A 10000-nucleotide genomic window follows, 5' to 3' on the forward strand; every position below is an offset into this window, starting at 1 on the left:
AGTTTGGGGAAAGAAACATTGTGATGTTATTGAAAAGAAAATTAAACAGGTATAAAGTATTTCAACTCTTTATGAAGTGTTGGACCAACTCTCCTATTTGCACATTGTCGCCTTTGCTGACTACACATAGATGCCCTATATCTAATATCTAGCATTTGAAAGAGGTTTGACACTTCCTCTGCCCTCCATCCTAATGGCCTGCTAAGCAGTGTCTCCTCTTAACTGGTCTCATTCATCTGACCACATCAGGCTAGGATGTAAGCTTTCATACAGTCTGCTATTCTTTTCTTCTTCTGATACACCTTTCAGTCTTTTCTCCAGTTTCTAAAAAAATAAGAAAGAGAAATGAGCACTAAATCCAATAACTGCTTTCCAACATAACACCTTCCTTCATGGTACCTCTGAATGTACACAACATGTCTTCATCAAAATGATTATGTGTAAATATTAGTTTGCATGCTGCTAAATTGCCCAGCAGACGAAGTCTGCATGCTTCCCAGGATGGCACCTGAAGGACTAACAAGAAAATGACCAGATTCTTCCTCATGTAAAGGCAATTCAGATGTTTTTAGAAAAAGACAAAATTGTCCATATTGTGTGTACATAATAGAGACCCTTACTCTTTTGATTCTCTGTCTCCTTTTCTGCTCTTTCTGATACTGTTCATAGGTTCCATTGTCCAACTGACGCCTCCTTTTTTTATTGGAACAGTAGTTTTGGGAAATTGCATCTAGAAGAAAAATATTATTTGTTCAGCTGGTGAAAACGTTCAAAAGCTATTCCAACTCTATATTACTCTGACTTGAACTTACAGTTAATAAAATAACAACATAAAATCCAATCATGGGGGCAAGGGCACTTAAATCTTTGGTCAACTCGAAGACATTTTGCCATTAATTTTGTATTCATGGAGGGGAACATATCAGTCCAAATATTTAAAAAGATATTACCCATGAAGGACCTTCAAAGATGGAAGAGGAGTGGTTTCGGGAGGAGGAAGAAATGGCAAGGAAAAAAGAATTGGGGAGGAGGGAGAACCCACACAGAAAGGGAGAATAGAGAAACTCCGAGTGCTGTGATTGGTTGATTTAGAGGTACTGAACTGCCTGCTAAAACTGGAAATGGTTTTGTGGAGAAAAAGGTCTGGCTTCAGTTGTTGTAGATAAAGCTATCCACCAGACAAGTCAATATCACTATCCAGAGGATAGGTATTTACAAAACATACTACACAAATATGCTGACCCACAAATCGAAGGGGAAAAACCTTGGTGCATAACTTACAGTACGTATAATTTACAGTGAGTAATGAGAAGAAAATAACAACATACCTAGAATTCGCCTCTCGGTACAGAGAGAATCGTTTTTAATTTGTTCAATTTCTTTAACCTCCTTTAAAATGGTGGTAACTACAGTCTGATTGGGTGGTTCATTCTCCCTGTTAGAAAAATAGTTAAATTATCATTCAACAGTTACTGAACTCATAATAAAATGCCACGGGCATCCCTGGTGAAGGCCTTTATAAAGATCTTTAAGGATCCTAAAATAGATCTTAGAAAATATCCTCAAAATTCCTTGCCAAGATCCTTAAAGATTCTCCAGGAGCTTGCCAGATCCTCGAGGATCCTCAATCTTCTTGCCAAGATCCTCAAGGATCTTCAAGGATTTTAAAAGACCTTTTGAGAATCTTGTTAAGATCTTTGTAGATCTTTACTACTCTTACCAAAGATCTTTAATTAAGGATCTTCAATAAGTAATGTTATTCATATATTGAATACTACAGTAACAATATGTGCTCGATAAAGGTACAGTAAAAACCTGCACACAAGAACCAAGTTTTTCCACACTAGGCTAAGAAGGTTCTTATCGAATGGTGCTGAACTGGAAAATTAGGCTAAAGACTGTACTAAGGTTCTTAAACAGGTTCTTATTTTGAAAATAGAGTAAAATAATGTGGCATTTGTCATTGGTGGGTGTGGCCTATTTGTGCCATTTGTGAAGTTTGTACAAAGCTTTGCAAGATAAACAGAACAAAAACAACATTTAAACAATGGTACTGTGTTGCTGCTGGGACAAACATGTGACTGGTAGAGCCTTTTATTTATTAAACTTGTGTATTCAGTGTTTGACTGAATTTTTCAAAATAAGAACACAATTCAAAGTTGTAGGCTAAAACAGGGTCTTATTTAAAGGGGTCTAAATGGACTGTCTTAGCCTAACAGGTTTCTTAAAAGTTCTTATAGGTGGGTTTTTACTGTAACTTGTGTTTTGTTTTTGTCGTTGCATACTGCCTAAGGAAAGCTCAGCTTACAGTAATAGAGTAACTACAAACATTTTTTTAATTTGTACCTGAGCTTGGGTGTCCTCTGGATACTTTTACTAGCACCCCAAAATTTTTTTCCCCAGAACGATTTATGCATTAAAAATTGTCCCCAAAACACTTTACTCGCCTGTCTGGCAAGTGAAGGATAGAATAATAACACTACCCTGACCACAGAATCTGTCAACCCCAGGCAAATGCACAAACAGAGACAAAAAATTTGGGATAACAAAAATGCAAATTTTTTGTAAACGACAAACAACATTTTTTGGTGTAGTGCCAACAGGCCCTAAACAAAACTTGCTTCTTCTCTGTGTTCCACGAGAGTCCCAGCTGATCCATTTTGGACCGAATATAGTGCTGGAAATGATCAACAATAGAGAGCAATAAGTTAAATTTAAGATTAAAGATTATAAATCCTACTTAAAGTTGATTATAGATGATATGAATAAACAACTGATACTTTAATTTAAAGACCCTCCAAAGCTTTCCCTTTGAAAACTACATGTACTGGTCACTCAGACAAATTGGGAATTTGGCGGTAAGACATTGACAAAGTAAAGGTTTGACAAACAGCAAACTACCCCCGGAAAGAACAACAAACTGTGTGTTGGAGGGTATATCGGTCGTTTCTCCTACGACCAAACCCTCTACGTCCAGGGTCGATTCCCCTACGTCTGATATGTCAGTTATGCCTACACGTTAATTGCCCTTTCACCTACTGTGACTATCATAAATGTAAAACAATAATATCTAGTTTGATGCAAACTTGACGACTACCTTCTACAGAAGAGAATCTGGTATCAAAAGATAGCATGCACAGCAAAGTGTATCCTAATGCACTAGTCAGTTGGAAGCCCCGTAGCCCAGGGAATAGTGGGGCATTAGACCAGGCCTGCCTTCTAAATGAAGCAAATTTCCTCCTACATGGCAGCCTTGTACGTCAAAAAACCAAACGTTTCTCCCCTACCCCCACAATGCTGACCATATTTAATATACTGCAAGAATTTTTATCTCTGCAGTAATTGCTTGACATTCTCTGTCTTTGGTATTCTTTTGACGCACGATTTTGGAGTTAATACACTTAAAACTTTAAAATGTGTATATCTATAAAACTGCTTTAAAAAACTGCTATAAATTTCGCTGAAAACTCAGCCTCGTCAGGCATGTTCCGCCATCTTGGATTCAAGATACTCTCTCAAGTAGATTAAGGCCTGGGTCAAGAGCCCTATCGCCCCCCAGGAGACTCGAGTGGAATTCGCGTGGACCTTTCGAGTAACCATAGTTACTTTGGGTCAAGTTTCGTTTGCTGTTGGGCAATCACGAGGATTTTGTTGTCGGATTCCACCATTTGCAATGTCATGCGCTGCGTAGAGCATTTGCCCATTTTCAGACTTACCCATTGAAGATGCAGTTATTAAGAAATGTTCGTCGACAAAAGGTGAGACAATATTATGTTGCTTGAATCATTGACGTCAGATTATTCCTGTGTCGATGCTTTGTAGAAACATAATTTAGTTCGCAACAGTATATCAGTATTTATCTTGATGTTGTGAGCTTGTGTGTTGAGGTTGTCAGCATTTTATTTGCTGTGATTCCTATCTTAAGTCATTTGTTAAAGCATTTTATCGGATAGTAAATTAAAAATCGTGAGGTTAGCACTATAAACTAACCCCTTCTAAAAATATATACTTGGGTTTTAGAATGCCTCGAAGGTACGTGGTTTCAGTTCCTGCTAGCACATACATAACCTTTATTAACGTGTCTAATAGTTCTAGCGCCGCAAGGCACTAATTGGGGACTCCCGAGGTTAATCATTTCGTGTGACTACTACTCGTGAAAAAGCTGACATATAGAAGGTTCCGTTCCAAGTGGAATCCCTATGTTAAATTTTCACTGTTAGCTTAAGCTTAATTCCCACTTGATGAATTTCAGCTCCACCCTGACTAAAATGTTTGTATACAAGTCAGTGATACAGAGAGTCCTGCATCTGTGTGCACTTAATGTTGAGGTCTGCAGCCAAATTTAATGGCTAAATGACCAGGACACTGATACTTGGAGGTTCCAAAGGGAACCTGCCAGATTCAAATAATTTTATTTTCTTTACTTTATGAAGGCTCAGGTTAGGTGCATTTTATTCTGCACTTTTCCATTACCTTACTTTTATGGTTCTGCATACCATAAAACTTACTACATCCCTAATGGTTATTTTGATAATTAATAATAATTTCATATTTACCAATAATAAATTAAAATTGTTTATTGGTAAATGTAATAAGCCTATAATAATAAAATAGGGCATATTGTTCTAGCAGCTTTATCAACTGTCTAAGTGTTAAGTGCTGACTCTTACTCTACTGCCTTCATATATTTATATCTTTCTCCATACTCTTATAATATTATTATTATTTTTATTGAGACATACTGACATAAGCCTTCTCCATTTGTTCAGGAAACAATTTAAGCAACATTGAAAACAGCTGTCTCTCTTGTTCACAAGATTATTCTAAATTGCTTTTTTTTCACCAAACCTGCAAAATGTATTTCTTGTGACATGCACACACACAAACTGACCAAAGATGTGGCATCTTGGCAGCCCTGCTAATAAAAGATGAGCCATCTTAAGAGCAGGGATTGTGATGTGTTTGTCACAAGCTAAAAAAAATGGAGTTGTCTTATTTTTTTTGGTTTGATCTTTTCAGTTTTGGTTCTTGTGCCAGTCATTACTTCTTGGAGAAGGCTATGGTCCACACTACCATGAAAATCCTGTGAAAATTAAAAATCGCATATTACTTAACATCTTTGTGGCCCATGAAGTACATCTTTTTTATCTCCGCCATAACAGTAAAAATGGACCTTTGTCACCCGGCAGCCTTGCTGGTCAAAGACAATAGAGTTCGTACCCCGAGCCTCTGGTTGATGTGTTGGGAAGAGAATTCAGGTTGTGCAAAACAAAAGTTTTCAGTCCCTCAGGTGGTCGCCATGTGAAAAAAGCCCATAGCAAATACAAACCCGCAAATCTTAACCCTTTGACACTGTATATAGATTTTACTCTGGATAACGCCAGACAATTTCATTTGTCACTGCGGCGACTCACTTTCTTCTTATGCTTAAGGGTATTTACCAGTACTCAGTAAGTGTGTCATCTTGGCATTTCTGCCCAAAGTCCATTCCATCTAAGAAGCAGGAATGAAATACTGTGGCCTTACTTCAGAGTGCAGGAGAAACAAGCATGTTGACTGGGAAAGGGTTTAAGGTTTTTCAAAATTTCAACTAATTTTAGTTTCATTATCTTGTAAATTACGTATTACATTGTGAAATTATATTGGAAGCTAGTGATGCCATAATACCTGTTGTTGTTGGTCTTCTTGCAGGGCTGGCATCCAAGCATTTTTGAGTGGTAGAAATCAAAAGTGGAATGTCATACTTAAAGCCTACTTTAAACAGAATTTTACCAAGGGAAAAAATGTCACTGACTCTGCTAAATGGAGAACCACCAAGAACTTCAGGAGCAATATGAGGATAATGAACTGTGTACCTCTTTGAAGGAGGAAATGAACTGTCACATGCTTTTCCGAAGTCAATAATGCAGCCATGCTTTTCACTGACTAATACATTGTTTGATTTCAAATCACAGTGAAGGAATCCTTTTGAATGAATGTGTGAAAGTGCCTCTGTCAAGTCATGTGAGATAATTAGCCAGTCCCTTTTTGTCAATGATGCTCTCACATTTTGCACTGTTTCATAGTCATTTTCGGAAGACAGTAGTTTACTTATAGTTACAGATGTGTCCTTTTCCCCTTTAAATTCAGTAATCAAGGAGATAGGCTTTTTTTGAATCTGGACACCTATTATGGTTGGGATATTTTTGTGTGTGAGTGCCTGCAAAGTTTGAGCCTCTTTCAGTAACTCCCTGGTATCATTGATGAGGGACTGCTTTTCAACTACCTGTATGTTTAATCGTGTGTATTGCCTCAGAAAGCATCGACCATAAGATCCTTCTCCCAGTAGTATATTCGTTTCATTGACTGGACAGAGCTCATTGGGATTAATTAAATTAACATTTGAGTATTTGTTGTGGGATGGTACTAATTTGACATTCTTGTTGTTCAGCTGAAAGATAAAGTGTAAGAAACTTGAGTTTAGCTGCAAAAAAGGAATGTTTATGGTTATGTCACTACTGTAAGTGAGATAGGCTGTAATGGATTACAGTAGGAGTCTCATCCTAAAGGCAGTATAAAAGCAACTCCATCCATCCTTATGCATGGTAGACCGCCACTCTGCCCAAAATTCTAATGGAATCCTGTAGAGCACTACTAGATATGAAGTATATTTGCAATACAGGGAGGTGTCCGTTTTACTGTTGATTTTGATTTTTAGGCTTAGTTTTTAAGCCTTGCACCCAATTTTAGCATCTTTAATAATGACTGTAATTTCACGCCCGGTTTTGATCCGAATTCAATATTAACACATTGACTCCTGGTGGATCGGGGAGTGGACTGCAGACTCAAAATAATAACTAATCGACTTTTACGTGAAAACAAGCTTACTCTGGTTTTGTCCACGGTCCTGTTTTTGTTCTGCGCGGATAGCTGTTTCCATTTGCCGTAATAAAGTCGGGCTAATTCTCTCGCCGGATGAAATGCCGCTTTTTCTTTTTGTTGAATGGTTTCTCTGGCTTCCTTTTTTTTTGCAGCTCGTATTTGCCGCTTTCTTCTGTTTCTCTCGTTCCGCATCTTCCGTTTTTCGACAATTGTATTTTCACGACTAGTTCGCGCCATCTCTTCCCGCGAGTAATTATTATATTTGGCGCGATTTGTTCGTATTTGTTTGTTGGGTAACCGCTGCACAAAATGTCTGAAGCCGTGCACAAAATTGAGTGAACATCACAAAACGCCAGCGGAGTGAACGATTCTCAAATGCGTCGTCCGAATTGCGCAGCAACAAAAAGAACTCGGTGAACAAGAGGTGTTCGTTGCAAATTTGTTGAACAACAAAACCTCAAGGTAAGGCAGTGGTTTATTATTTTATATTATAATTTACAGACAGCTGAATCCAAGCATTAAATGTAAGCGAACAAAAACCAGAAATGATCTCCGGGACAATAAATTTCTTTATATGGTTATGCACATATTATGCTTATTATATTATACATATAATAAATGTAGGGCCGGGTTGTTCAAAAGCCGATTATTAAACGCTAATCCCAGATTAAAAATTAAGAAGGAGTTATTTCTCAACTCTAAAATGCTGTACAACGCTGATATTCGGTAAAACTTTACATTAGAAGAAGTCAATCTTTAAAAACAAGAATAATCAGAATAAACTTTCACCAAAAAGTTGAAAACATAAAAGAAAAGTTCACGCTAATCATGGATTAAGTTAATCGGCTTTTGAACTACAGGACCCAGGACTTTAGTCTTGCCTATTTTGCAACCTGCTCAAATAAACTATGTATGTATGTATGTATGACAGGGGGAGTGCTAGCATTGACAGGTTTCAAGAGGAAAAAAATCCAGATTCGGTCCTTAAATTTCCAAATGTACAGTTATCTGCCAGTGCTCTAAAAACTGTTTACAAAGTCGTAAAGTTGAATACATCGCATATCCTCTTTCATCAGTACGTATGTCATTTAGGGTTGGCTCTTTGCACTCATTGTCTCTAAAGAAACACTGTTCCCACTCCTTAAACTGCATTTTGACACTGGAATACTTTGCAAGCACCTGGCTTTGAACTACTGCCAGCGCAGCTTCATAATTATCTTGTGCTTGTTTGCTCTTTAGGTTGTTCCTAAGCCTTGTGTGCATCATGTCCAATCTTCTGACTGCATCTGTTTCTCCTAGCACCTTGGATACATTTTTTGCTAGAAGGGACTTCAACTGAAATGGTACAGTAATGTTCGCAACGTGAATTGGGGACGAGGTTGTGGACTCAGCACCTGTTACAAGCTCAGTGCTTGGTGCTTGCTCCTCTGCCAAGGGGAATTCTTCAGTGTCATCATCATCTTCCAAATTGTCACCTGGGCTAGCATCTATAAGATCCTCTCCCACTTGCTGGAGACCAACAACATGTTCAATATCTTCATCTTCATCTTGTACAACACAGTCGTTAGTTTCATTGGCAGTAACTTTCTCCAAAACTTGATCATCGCTGCTGTCACTGCAGTCATCATCTTGGAGAAACCCTGTATGCTTTATTGATTGCAGATTTCCCTCTTCATCATAGATTCTAACTGCATGGTGAGGAATGGGAATATCACATGTAATGCACTCCTCCCAGCAATTCTTTAAGTACTTCTCTTCAGACTTAAGAGTGCATGTTCGGAAATGATGGAGAGGTGGACCATTATCGTTACCCTGCATTTCCTCAGGACCATCTAGGAACTCAACCCCAGAAACAATGTGCCTCCACCAAATGCCTTCACCACAGAGGAGGAAATCTGCGATTTTTTCAAGGTGTGCTTGATATGTATATGGATATTTAAGTATCACTCTGTGTGGGATGATGGTATTTTGAGCTAGAGGCAAGCAGCGGGCAAGCTTTCCAAGTCTGGATTCCTGTTCCTTGACTGTGTCTCGTTGCTTGTTCTCCTCAGACTTCATTTCAGCTTGTATTCGGATTATTCCAGGAGTTATAATTTCTCCAGGTCTTCTGCTTGACGTCGCAAGGGAGATACTTGAAAAGGCATTGAAATGGCGTTCTTGCTGCTCTGTGTTGGTTGATCGAAGGCAGATGATGCGCTGTTGGATGGGAGCATGCGCAACCAATGAATGAAAATACCGCCCATAAAACTTTTTCTCTGAGAGAATTTGAGGCTTTCCAATAACCTCCTCACAGGAAATGGCATGAAGAAAAGTCTGGTTGTGAAGCCTCAGGATTGCTCTTGGGCATCGTAGTTCTGGTCTTGCATACAGAATGCTTGAAATTTCTTTTATCGTCTCCAGAAGTGTCTGAACCATGTCACTCACAAATCCTGTTGAAACATGAACAATCAGGACAAAACATTTAGTTGTTTTATATGATTTCAGTTTCCTTTTTTTTCTTGTTTTTTTTTTTACTAAAGTAGTCACTCCATAAAGTAATGTTAATGTATACTTTAGTCTGGATGACTTCTGGGCCGGGTTCCTGAAAGGTGTAATAACTCTATTCCAAGGATAAATGTGCCTTATTCCAGGCACCTTATCCCTGGAATAGAGTTATTACACCTTCCAGAAACCCGGCACTGGTTTTAGCAGCAGTGATCTTTATAATTAATTAAGTTTTTTGTGCACCATTTGAACATAAGTAGATTCATTTGATTCCTTCAATTTGTCTATTCTTCTATGGTAGCAGTGCATGATAAAATACCCATGTTGAACACTGCACAGTACTAAAATTCCCTAACCTCCTAGTTGTTTGGCAAGCACTATGGCCATCTCTCGATAATCTGATCCACGCAGTTGTTCTTTAGTACTTGCCACCAGCGCAACTGTCTCCTCGCATAATTTCTTTTCATTCTCAGGAAGGTGGGCAGCTATTTCAGAAATCACATTGGAAATGTGTTCCTTCATGTCATGTAATGGTTCTGTAGGAAGTACTTCATACATGCCTGACAAGAAAGAGAGGCATAAAGAAAACATGAAAATAATATAAAGATTATAAAAAATGCTTTTAAATGAGCATTTTCTGTATGAAAATTGCTTT

At 38.2% G+C, this 10000-nt stretch overlaps 1 pseudogene; it reads right to left on the reverse strand.

The window, feature by feature from the left end:
* Positions 1-41: 41 nt before the first annotated feature.
* Positions 42-10000, reverse strand: part of LOC138017736 (uncharacterized) — a 16688-nt pseudogene continuing 6729 nt past the window's right edge.

Source organism: Montipora capricornis, chromosome 9 (assembly GCF_036669925.1).
Source record: "Montipora capricornis isolate CH-2021 chromosome 9, ASM3666992v2, whole genome shotgun sequence".
NCBI lineage: Eukaryota > Metazoa > Cnidaria > Anthozoa > Scleractinia > Acroporidae > Montipora > Montipora capricornis.